The 12,835-nt window shown below is 41.8% G+C and overlaps 1 protein-coding gene across 6 annotated transcripts in view; it reads left to right on the plus strand.

Moving 5' to 3' along the window:
* TAOK3 (TAO kinase 3) overlaps positions 1–12,835 on the plus strand; it is a 94,046-nt gene that overhangs the window by 22,315 nt on the left and 58,896 nt on the right. Inside the window, exon 1 of one of the 6 annotated variants that reach the window (XM_087768517.1) lies at positions 4,505–4,526. The exons of 4 other annotated variants lie outside the window; for them this stretch is intronic. The gene's annotated coding sequence lies outside the window, so the exon portion shown is untranslated. Of the gene's footprint in view, positions 1–4,504; positions 4,527–9,495; positions 9,518–12,835 lie in introns of those variants that run through there. One more of the 6 variants, XM_087768519.1, reaches the window with a different exon arrangement.

The raw sequence follows: 12,835 nt of genomic DNA on the forward strand, positions 1-12,835 counted from the left end.
ATTAAAAATATTCATCACTTAGGCACTGTAGTGTGCAGAAAATACAGAATTACCTTTTAGTCTTTCGGTCAGCTTTCAGTTTCTTGCTAAATATATAAGTAAAACAAATTTAAGTATAATCTTCTGGCTAAGGTGCAGGATTGGATTCTTCCATAGTTTTCCTACCGGTATCCCTTTAGGTTCATTATGCCTTAGATGCTGAATCCATAAAACAGGGCTGTTAGTATGTACATGAGCCACCAAGAGCTAAAATAGCGCTGGAGACTTTCAAAAACTGATTAATTCCTTAATTTATTCATAAAGCAGGGAGCATAACTCTTGAAAATTTGATCAGATGCCAGTTCCTTCAGTAGCCACTCGATTCAGAAACCTTTTTATAGCTGTGCTAACGTCTCTGAAGACTGTTAGGCTTAATTAATGTTTAAGACTCTTGAACAGAACATGTCATGGAAAGGGAAGCTTTTCTAAGGGAGCGCAGGGAGGCAGGCAGGAGTTTTGCTTCAGGGAACGGGAAGGCAAAGGACGTACCAGCATTTGAGTTGAGGTTTGTGTCTGTTCTCTCACTTAAAAATATCCTGTTTGTGTTTTGTAGCGAATTACTGTTATTTGGTGTGTCGAATTGACAGGCGTGGGTGTAGAATCCGTCACGTGGACTTTCTTTTAAATATCTAAAGGCGATTTTAGTATAAAAAAAAAAATAGAATGGCCTTGTTAAAAGCATGTATCCCTCACAAAAAAAAAAGTTTCTCCTCTGTGGTGTGAGTATGGCTAAGCCTGATAAAATGGTCATGAAAATGTTGACAGTCAGGCAAAACATTTAAATTTCTTGCACCTGCAAAACAAAACAATATTTATATGCTCTCAAGGGTCAAGTGTGGGGACCCTTTCTCTGGGAAACTGAGCATCTTTTTCTTGTGCATAAACCTGTTATGGATCCTAAAATGAGCATTTTCTCATGAACGCTGACATTCTCCTGCACAAATGCCTTCAGTGCAATGCAGAACATCATCAAGCAGCAGAAAAACTTTATTCTGTGGCCATGTTCAGTGCCGCTGCTGTAGCAAGGTTGCGTGATACACTTCATCGGTAGGAGATTGTTTTCATGTATTGAAAACTTGCTTAACTAATGTATCAAAAAAACCTCAGGCTCAGTTCCCTGCTCTTCCTCCTCAACACAGACTTCCCCAAAGTCTAAATTATTAATGGTAAAATATTAAGTGGAAGAGAAATTGTAATCACAAGATAGGAATGGCTGCATAGATGTTTGTGTAAATTTACCTGGGCAAAAAAGATTGGATTATGCCTGAAGAATTTGCCTTATTGTTGTGAAGGGTGTATTTTTGTGGTTGTCTTAGATCCCACATAGGTACACTTCTGAGAGGAAATTAAACTGAGTATCCGTACCCAAACAGGTGAAGGTCTGGCACGGTGAGCAGAGAACGAAATGTGGGAAAACAGGCGTTTTACCCAGCGCGCGTGATGGGAGAGGGACTTGGTCTGTCTGAATAGAAAGCAGAACTGGAATAGACTGACAGAAATGACTGACTTTTTCTGACTTAAGTCCAACAACATTGCCTGCAGGAGCAAATACTCTTGGCAAAGACGTTACTAGTGATGAAAGCTTTACTGTAGCAGTTCAGCTTAGTTGTCTTTAGATAAAAACCTCATGTATTATTTAATCTCCATTCAGGCTGCTTTTTTTTCGCTTGGTTAAAAAGGTAACAAGCAGGGCATCAAGATCATATCAGTGAATGAACTTCAGATGTTTTATTCAGGAAAAAGACCATTTTGGTTTCTGTTAGAAAAATTTAATGGCTTAATTGCATGAGATTTAAGATTATTTTATGGCACTGAAATTCTACTACAGTCTTCAAAGACTGCTTTGTTTACTGTTGCTGCCAAGGCAAGGTTTGCAGAAAAATGTACTGGAATATTTTTTTAATAGAAAATGGGGAGTTTCTGTCAAAAATCAGGCTCTGTAGTGTAGCATTAAAGTTAAGGTTGCCCAGCCATAGCTGATGGCCTTGATCTCTTTTTTTTTTTTTTTTTTCTTTTCATCCCCTGCAAAGATAGCCTTGCTACAGCAGAGGAGGTAAATAAGCACTCCTATAACCAAGGCCTTGCTCGCACAGCAAGGTTAACTTGTCGCTATTTTATCACATATCTGTCCAAATAAACAAAGCTTTAAGTGGTCGAGTGATGCCAAAACATCTGTCTCTTCAAATCGCTAGGCCGTAGCTACTCAAGGGGCTGTGTATTCCTCCAGAAGAAGGGCAGAGCCAGATCTGTCTGGTTTGCGTACGCAGGGAACCTCGCAGCGTGTCCGCTCTCGGTCGAGCAAAGCCGGCGCGGGAGCAGAGAAACCCCAACGCGCCTCTGCCGCTGGCCGGCAGCGCTGCAGCTCCTCTGCTCCGCTCCGCTCCAAACCAAGTGTCCGTTGGAAGCAAGCTGTTTAGATCAAATTAGGAAATTATGGAGCACTCGGATGCTAAATGGCAATATTTCTATTAGTTTGGCTTTGGCGATGGTCAAATGTCACTGTTTGCCAGTGGGGACCAGTAAACAAGGACCAGTACTGAGCTGCAGCCTTGTAGGTGATGGGATCTGTGGAATGCTGTGTGTGACGCTTTTGCTCGATATTTTGATTAGTGTATTATCCATAGTAACTAAGCTCCAAATAATAACTTGTATTCCCAGAACATCCTTGGAATAAATTTGACAGCTCCAAGGAGCTTTAGAAAGTGTAACTGGAATTTGTCTGTTAGACGAAAACAAATCTACAGAAGGAAAAAGTGACTTTTCCTTTCCTTGCGTATGTAAAAGCTGTTGCCCCAGGAATTTGCCACAGAAATAATGAATAAAAAGACTCTTGATCTATTTCCTATCTTCAGCTCTTGTTCACTCTCAACGTTGTCGGAATACACTGAAGTAGCTTAGCAAGTAGAACCATAGTACTTGGCAAGGATAATTTCTTATCAGGAACAATAAACATGGCTTAAACAGTTTTCATTACTAGTCAGGTTAGCAACAAGCTTGGAGTCGGATCGCACGAGCAGGTGTATTTTATCAAGGAAAGCAAAGAATGAACTGAGGAGATGATATAAGGAGTAAACGTGCTGGATTGCAGTGGGAGTCTGGCAGGGATTTATTGTCAAACTCTGGATCGAGGAAAGAACTCCTGGTAAATCTATAGGGGAACGGTTATAGCAGGCGGGCGGTGGGAGCAGGGGGCCTGGGGGGGGTGATGAACTTGTGTCTTACTGTGAAGGATGCTGAACTCGATCTTCTCGGAGGTGGGAACAAAAGCCCGTTGAGTGGGCAACAGTAAATAACCTACCTGCAAAAGGGGTGCTTCGGGGTTTTTGCTCTGACACCGCTCTCGGGCCGTCCCTGCTTGTCGTCTGACTGAGGTGGGAGCGTTCTCTGTTTTCCACTGCAATTACCCGAGCTTTTAATTCTCAACCTTGCATTCAGTATTACAAATCAGCGAAGCCATTAATTGAGAAGGTCTTGTTTCTATATTCGGTATAGAAACACATAATATTTTTATGTCCATCTATCTGAATTAGCTGTTGTGTTTTTAAGTTGAAACTTGGTACCTTTTGGCTCCGTTCCTTGCTCTACCTCGTCTCAGAGGGGAGAAGAAAGGACAGCGCTGTCGTGTGCTCTTTTTCCTCTTTCGTTTAATGCATCGTTACCCCTTCCATTTATCCCCTGTGTAAGCTGGCTTTGTTTTCAGTTTACCTTCATGTTGGTGTCTTCCCCTACATCTAATGCATTTATTTCTTTTTCTGCTTTATTTCTGCTGCCTTTTTCATGTAGCTCATGTGGGATATTGTATTTGGGTAATACGATATCGTTGATCCTTAATTTCTGTTGTGACAGTAGTACTTCTGCCACTGTATTTATGCATCCCAACACTCCATTTGCCTTTTTGACTGCCTCTGCATGCTGAGCAGATGTTTTCAGAGAGCCGTCTACAGCAGCCCCCAGGTCTTTTTCCTGTGTGGTTACAATTAATTTAAAATTCAGCAGTGTGTGCGAGTAGCTGAAAATATTACTACTACTGTATGCTACCCTACTTTTGTAACAAATGCATGTCATCAGCCACTATTCTGCTTCTGAGTTCTCTCGGGTCTGTGCCACTCAAGGTGGACCTGTGTCTGTGTGGTTTTAACATAATGATTTCATCACCTCTGCTGTGAATGAATGTTATCTACAGGATAAGTGATGGAAACCTATTCGGTGGTGTTAAATTTAATATATACAAATCTATGTCGATACTTTAAGTGCCTTCTCAAAAATAGCAAACAACTAAATGGCTATCTTGGTGATGATTCAAAATAGTAAATTGTCATTAGAGCAAAAATAAAAGTCAGTCATATCTTACAGCAGTCTCTGAGCGGTCTCTCCTTCCTGTGCAGTATTTACCAATAAGTCTGGATTTTGGTGCTCCGTAGCCATTGAACACCTGCATTCCAACGTCATCTGCCACTTCCTTGGCTGTCGCTCATACAGAAATACAGGTATTTCTAAATTATTCTTTAGGGCATGGTCGTCTTTCATTTTCTTTGATACCCTTTTTTGTTCTATTTTCTTGTTTTAGTGACGTCTCTGATCTGAATTGCTTGTCTGTTCCCTCCTGCCCTCAAACGCCAGTGTAAAAGTCTGCCGCCCAGAGAAGACACCTTTACCGAGCGCCGCTTTGTCCTCACAGCCACCCTCCCACGTTCCATCCCCTTGTATTTTCATGCAGATACCTGGTGTGATTCAGGTAGTTTGCATGGAAGCTGGGCCGGCAGTGAATAAGTTTGACCCTCCCCTCCCAATAGCTTTCTTGCCTTGACTGTGAAAGTCTTTAGATGTTTTCATCAGGTAGCCCGGCGACCAGAGAATTTAATTTAAGCTTTGATAATAATTCCTGTTACTGATAGCCATGGTGTCTTTTGCAACATGAATTTTTCATTATTGGAAATGACAGCAAACACAAATGCACTCCATGTTTTTGCCAAAAGCTTTTCTATTTGGTTGGAAGAGGATTGCTTCTCGCCTTGTTATGTTCATAGCAGAGCATATTGCGCTACTAAAGTATCTCATAAAATACTCTGTTGCCATGGTGATTTACCTTCCCCTTTTCCTAAAAGGACCCACTAGGTCCTGGGAGACCGAGTCGACTTTCTTCGCCTGTGAGAAGATTAGTCCCATCCCTTATTTTACCCTTATTTCTATCTTGTTTTCTTGAGGACACCAAGTAGGTTTTGTTTGCTGATAATTTTTTCTCTCAGGGTTTAACATTCTGAAATATTAAATCTTAGTCCTTTAAAACTCACCTGAGGATAGGCCTGTACAGCAGGATGCAGTACTGAAGCTTGCAGTTTGAATTTCAAGTGGAAAAATGAAATTTAAACATAGATTGAGAATGAGAATTAACGTCAGTTAAAACTGTGTATTGATTCTTCGTGCCTGCCAGGCTAATAAAAAAGGGAGAATATGCTGAGGGGACAGGTACTTGCCAGTTTGCGTGTCCTGACCCCGGTGGCTATTTCTGTTCCCCACTGCCTGCCTCTGCTGATCTCCAAAACTGGGTTTGCCTGAAGAAGCTCCGAGCCGAGCTGCCAAGCGCCGGCTGTTCACCGGCTGAGTTAACCTTAAACATCTGATCCCAGTGCCCAGTGAAGCAGGCTTTTTTCCCCCCGTCCAGTTCTAATATAAAACTTTTCTTTTTAGTTAAAGCTGCAAAATTCTGCGTTAAAGCAACATTAAAGGCCTGTTCTGACCTGATAAATCCCAAGAAAATAAGACTTAAGGCTGAAATCATAGACCTGGACCTCTCCATTATCCAGTTATTGAAAGAGTCTTTGAGTGCTGCATATTCTTATGTGATGGGAATGATGGCATGGTATGGTGAGATATAATTCCAGTCTTAACTCAGAATTTTTTGTCTGCTAAAGCAAAACAGTTGTTTCAGTTCAGCAGTCTTTTGTCTCCCCCCCCCCCCCCCCCCCAGTTTTTCTCTGGAACTTATAATTGATATGCTTGACAATATATTGAATTTTTCTTTTTTTTTTTTTTTTTTTTTCCTTTTTCCCTCCCTCCCAATGTGTGTGATCTCCATTACGCTCTCCTACCTGGTAAGGAGCCGTCGGTCGTTCCCAATTATACCCCTGGCTGAAAGCTGGTGCCATTCACTGTGGGTTTTCTTTCTGTCTCAACAGTGAGATGGAAAATACGGGATTTCCGACTTCAGTGTTGTCTTTGAGACAATTACTGTATCCCCCCCGGTGTCTTATACACTACCATATTAGCAACACAATTATTTTCTTAGCTTACTTGTCACGTATAATGAATTAGCAAAAGGTGGTAGCAGTATATTAATCGTAGGAACATATAGTTGACTGTGCTAGCACGATGGAGAGGCAGGCTGCTGCTGAAAGCAATTCATGAAATGCAGGTGGACATTTTCTCTCTCGAAGTCCTAGATGTTTTTCATGCCTTGCTAAATTACGATGGAGTTACCCAAAGTGGCATAGACAAGGGTGGATGTCTAATGCAGTTAGGTTACAAGTTAAGTTTTAGCTGAATTAGTCAAAACTGCTGAAGCTGCTGCAGAGCTGTGCTCTGGAATCCCAGACTGGAGTTTGGGGGACGTGAATACAGGAAAGCTCCTGGGGCCACACCAAAGCCTTACTGGAAAACACTGGAGTAATCTGATGGGGTGAGGCTTGCTGGGCTTTGCGGGAGGCCTGAAGCCGTTTCAGGAAAGGGGGGTGGTCAGAAACTTGCAGTAGTGATGCAAGATGCCTCGGACCTGGATTAATATGCGTATTAGCACAGCCATTGCCTAATGAAATGGCAGTGGAAAGAGCTGCTGTAGTCTCTTGAAGTCCTGAAAAAGCGTTGAAGGAAATAAGGACAGCCTCCCACACCTGTGACAGTATCTCGGTTCTTTTGCCGTTCATCCGCTTTATTCCTGCCCCTTCTTGAAATAATCTGTGTACAATGCACGGGGCGGGATAGCGAGATACTCTAGCTGAATCATATATCGTATTCACACTCTCTCTCTCTCTCTATATATATATACAAACATATATAGTATTCACTATGTATATAGTGGTTTGTTTTTTTTTTTAAATTTTAACAAGTAAATTTGTGCATGTGTGTTTTAAAATGGAACGTCTTTTTTCCTGCGTTAAACTCCATTCAGAAAAGAGCTGCTGGAGGTGCCAGGAGAGATGCAAATATGAATTTGTGACCCTAATAATATAAATGTTCCTTGAGCATCTTAGTAGTATTTGTGGACCAACTCTTTATAAAACATCATTGCCGAAACCAAGCTGTGAGATAACGGCAGTATTTTTGCTTTTCTTTAAGTGAACTTGTGAGAAGATGGAGGAAACTTGTGTCTGTATATTTGTTCCTAAAATAGAAAAAGCTATGAAAAAATCCCTGGAGATCTGAAACAGTCACGGAACAAATTTACTAAAGAAAAAACGGGCCAGCAGTAACGGAGAGAGATCCCCAGCGGTCTTTGCTGGTGGTGACGTGGTTGGGGTCCCACGCCCACCGGTACAGCGGGAGGACGCAGGTCCAGGGCGGGAAGCCGTGTAAATGCCTGTTAAAATAACTTTACTTTTTAGTTTGTATGACCGAGCATCATTACCTATGTCGCCGAGTGGTTCGTTTGTAACCCGATGAGATAGGAGAGGACTTTGGCAAACGGCAAGGCTTTTTCTTTCGCGCGCAGTCCTTTCCCAGGAGCCCGGTGTGGCGGGGAGATAGAGCAGCACGCGTCTGGCTCGGGGGCACTCGGCAACGGGGAAATCGCCCCTGCTTGTAGTGTTGAGGCACCGCAGAGATGAGTCCTTTGGAAAGGTTGCCTGTATTTATAAATTTCATACCCTTATTTGCTTTTATTCAGATCTTTACAAGATCTTGAGTGATTGATTTTATCTTGAAGAGCTCTTGAGTGATTTATTTTATGAATGTTCAGTCGGCCAGAAAACCAGCTTCCTATGTCAATGTGTGTGATAGGTCACTCGGCCAAAAAAAACCCCAAATGCAGCAGATGATTATTCAGCGAGATTGCCACCCCAGCTCTTTCTAATCTGGAAACCTCAGTTTTATTTGTAGTTGCTGTATTCTTTGGGTGACCTTGAACAGGTTTTGTTTCTTGTTTTATCAGCCTGTGTTTTCTAAAGCGTGGACAGTAGCGGCCTCAAAACCTCTGAGGGACAAAGTCCAGGGACGCCCTTAGAGGGTTCCAGGTAACAACAAAACCCCCCCTTGCCGTGTGGTCCCCCAGTGCCTCCTCCTGTCCCGCAGGGCTTTATCCCTGCCTCGTGCACCCCGTAACCGCTACCTTTGCTGAGGCTGCCTGGGAAATTAATGCCCACGGTTGTAAACCAGACTGTTGGACCGTTTTATTAGTGTATCGTGTAAAGCTGGATGCTCTCACGGTGCGTGGTGTTGTTTATGGATCGTTTACTGTATTACGGCAGATAAAAATATACTTGGTACTTCCCCGATAGCTGCTGCGTGTAAATAATGGCTGTAATTGTCCTAAGGATGTTAAAATGATCCCGAAGAAGACGTATCCGCAGGAGGGCCATCTCATGAGCACATATGATGGCTGATAGAGCAAACTTTCAGTTCTTTCTGGGTGTTGAATAAAAGCAGCATGCTATCTTTTTTTTTCTTTCCAGATTTTCAGCCATCCAGTGCTCTTTTTATAGAGGATAAACACTCTCTCCTTGGACACAATTATTAGATAATAATGACGTTTTGGACATTAGACATCCGTATTTCTCTTCTGTGTGTGTCTTTTATTACTAGCCGTAAAAAATGCATGTGCTAGAAAAGAATAAACTTAGAAAGGCAGTGGGTAAGTTGTGTAATATTAATGTCTGATTCTGTCTTGGCTGGTATGTGCTAAATTGTCTTTTTTTAATAATAGTATTCCCACGTGAAATCGAATTTTTGTGGATTTTTCAAAATAAGCCTTTTCATGTTTAATTCCGTTCCTGAAGCAGACTTTGAACACCTGAGTGAAACAGATGTAGCCATTTGTAACGATACGAGTGTGGAAAAAATTCCTCTTATAGACGTTAATGGTTGCAGTCATGCCTGTAAATAGGTCAGGAAGAGCTGGGTGTGTTGGAGTCAAACGGAGTCACTGAAAGCGGACCGAGCTAAAATGATAAACCGAAGCAGTCAAAAAGGCTGTTTCCGAAAGTGTTATCTCTGGGCGGCACGGAGGGAGGCAGGAAGGAAGGAGGCCTATAAAAGGAGAAGTGTGTGGCAGGGAGAGATTCGTGGGGTGTGCGGAAGGGGAAAGCGTCACGCAGCGAGGACGAGGGGTCTTGAGGGACGCGCGGTGGAGTGCCGTGGCCTTCTCTGCTGCTTCTTAATCCGGCAGCAGCACAAGGTTAGGATTCGGAAGCCTTTCCCTCTAAACCTCGTCACTGGAGAGGGCAAACGACATACGCTGCACTGCGCAACTCTCCTTGGAAGTTAAAAGGTTTGGGTTTTTTATTAATAGTAAGCTCATAATGAAGATCCATGGATTTTCTTAGTCATGAAGAACGTACTGGACAGTTGCCATCCGCTGTCTCTTCAAACAGAAGGGGAAAAAAAAAAATCATCACAATTTGGTTTGTTGTGAGAGGTATTCTGACCCTCCGTGACCAGACAATGTCTTTTTTCCCCTCCATGAGTGCAGTCTGCATCTGTTTTCTTACTTTTTGTCTTACTTTTTGTTAAGGACCTGCTGCACGACTCTCTTTTTGGCCAGTTTTCCTGTGGTATAGCTTCCAGAAAATCAGTATCTGAGTTACGTTTTCTTGCAAAAGCAGAATAAACAGTTTTTTAAATAGAAACCTACTTTTTCAAAGTCAGCTATCGTTATGACAAAAGCTACATAGCTACACCAGCACGCTGTTATGATAACGGATCTTATTCATTGTCTTGCACTTAGATAATGAAATCGCTTTTTGTCCAAATATCATCACAGGCTTTTCATATGTAAATATATACGTGTCCCTCCACTGAAACACACCTTTTCCTTGGGTAGCACAAAGTAACTGCTCAGTAGCGTAATTATACGTTAACCTCGGTTAAATCTAACTGTCCTCTGCAGTTCCCAACTTACTCTAAGGGGCAAATCAAAGTCGTGCCATCTAAGCTAACGATAGGAACGCTAATGTTGAAACTCGTAGAATTTTTTCGTGTTCAGAGTTGTTACAACAGTCGCTTCCTGCATTCCTGAAATACTGAGCTTGAAATGCAGATGGAGATATGCTTGCAGCCCCATTACGCGTTTACTGTTTAAATGATCTGGTGGCCACTGCGATTGCTTCAGGGGTGTTGGTCCTACGGCTTTGAGTTGTCACGCAGGCGCGTTGGAGCTGGTCGGCGCTCACTACAGCATCGTCCTGGACGCTCGGGAGGGTTGTGGGAATAGATTCAGCAGGTTGCTGTCGGTTTTTTGTTTGATTATGTGGTGGTCAAAATATAAACTCTAGAAATATCTAAAAATAGCTTTAGCCACAAAATGGGTACGGCTCTTCGGAAGCCATTACATTAATAGGTAGGAAACTCTGAGTGTGCTGTGTCTATTCAGACTTGCATAAACAAATTTGATGACTTATTTTTGCCTCTGAATAGCACACAGCGTAATACTCATGAATTTATAATTGTCTAGAATTCACTGTCTTTTAAGCAACGTGATGAAAAGCCTGATAAAAATGCTACAGAAAAAAACTGATGAAAACAGGGAGGCAATTTCCTCTATTTCATGACCTGTATGGGATGTTTTAGAGATGTTTTGATGAGAAGATCTGATGAAATTTATATTTCTCTGCGTGATGCTATTTGGGCTTATATACACTAGGATTTAAAATGATTCGCGTATCTTTCCTCCCTTCCAGATGTACTCCGGAATTATTTCAAGGATGCCATGATGAAATACTATGAAATGTTGTTGTTCAGAGCAAGAAGCCTTTTTCTTTCCTTTTTTTAACCACACAAGGTTTATTTCATGACTCAAAGTTTTTAATCTTGTAAAATAAACCTGCAAAACCCTCTAGATTTTATGATAAAATACAGGTTCTGGTCAAAGAAATGTAATAGTGTTAATTATTCTTAAACAAAATAAGGGCATGCATATTTTCATTAAATTGTTTTAAATTTAACTGGAAAATTATTGGGAAGCATCACCCAGTGTCTCTCGCTGTGAAGTTTTGCTTTTTCATTGCACACCTAATGTGAAGAAGGATGCAATTTGGCTTTTAAATAAAGCCCAAGCTTTTGATTTGGTTTTAGAGGGGTTTTTCTTTATTTATATCGTATCATAGATTTTAAAGTTGTTTTTCAGATATCCTACCTCATGATCTTGGGTAACTACAATTATACATATTTAGGGAAACAGAGAGACCGTAAAGGGCTTGCCTGTTGCCTGTAAGGCAAGCGTCCAGGTACTACTTTTATTTCAGTTCATTCTTAAAATGCCGCTTGCAGACAAGACTCGGGAGGTGCCAGCTCTTGTTTGCTGCTTTTGATGACTCTCCCAATTGGGCTGATCACCCGAGTTTAACTCGTTCATAGTTTCCTCACAATTTTGTCGTTAAAACATCATATGATTTTTTTGACAGCTGCAAAATTTTCAAAACACTAAAACATCTGCAGCAGGATAGCCAAAAGTGTATGGTTTTTAAAGTAAGTTGCTGGATTTTGAGCTATGTGGGTAACAGGGAAAGGCTGCCTGATATTAGCTTTGTTGTTACAGACGTTCCTAGGTTCCTTAGAGAGAAAAAAAACCCAAGCAAACAAAACGTGCAACTTTTGCGTTATGGACAGTGGCAAAGCAGGGCTGTTCCTGGCAGTGGTTCTGAGGCTCTGCTGGGGAACCTGTCTAAAAAGAGGCACCTGAATTTTTAGCTGGAATATTGATCCCACGTTTCCTTTTGTTTGTGTTGTTCCCATACTGCGAACATAGCAGATAATGTTGTAAATATTTCTGCTTCATAGGTAATGAAAATACGAGGGTTGTATAAGGTTCTTAGTAAATAAGTGGGGTTCTCTGTTACGCATCTGGGGGGGGAAGGCTCTGTTGTCCCAAAATGGTCTGTAGGAACATCTTACTGGGCAAGACCACCTTGGTTGTCAGACTTCTTTACCTGCTTTCATAGAGGTTTGTGGGTATGAAGGAGTGTTTACTATAGAGAAAAATTACGGATACCTTATGTTTGTATTGACCTCAATGAGTGTATCAGAAGTATCTCAGCCGTATGCCCCCTCATTCTGTTCCTGCTTTTTAAAACAACCGTTGGATGAAAATGTAAAAAGTAAAACTAAAATTAAGCATGCTCTTTCACAGGTTTTAAGATTCTGTGGAGTTTCATGAAGCAAATTGCAGTAGGACTCGTAGTGCTGGTCTTTACGGAAACGTTCAAGAGCTTTGGCTCAGGTGCAGAGAAAAGATGGCACTTTGCCTTTGAAGGGTAGGTTTGGAAGAGGATGCTGCTTTCAGAATAAACGTTACCTTCGTTTTCTGCTGACCTGTAAGACAGCTTCTGGCCAGAAAGGATGGCTAAACTTTCTGGGACACAAACGTGGTCTCAGAATTGGGGGTATCAATGGCTGCAACTGTTGATGGTGCACGCTGCTGCCTGCATTTGTTCTGTGCTCACTGGATCCCTGGGTGTTGTGTTTAGCTCCCAGGATATCTCCACAGCCCAATTCAGAATGTTACTTTTGGGAAAATTAGAGGATCAGTGTAATTTTCACCATGTATACCAAGCTCTTCCATAGGATGTTCATAAACAAGAACACAATTTGT

This window comes from Nipponia nippon, unplaced genomic scaffold, assembly GCF_047370975.1.
Source record: "Nipponia nippon isolate SJK-2023a ecotype South Korea unplaced genomic scaffold, ASM4737097v1 scaffold_30, whole genome shotgun sequence".
Taxonomy (NCBI): domain Eukaryota; kingdom Metazoa; phylum Chordata; class Aves; order Pelecaniformes; family Threskiornithidae; genus Nipponia; species Nipponia nippon.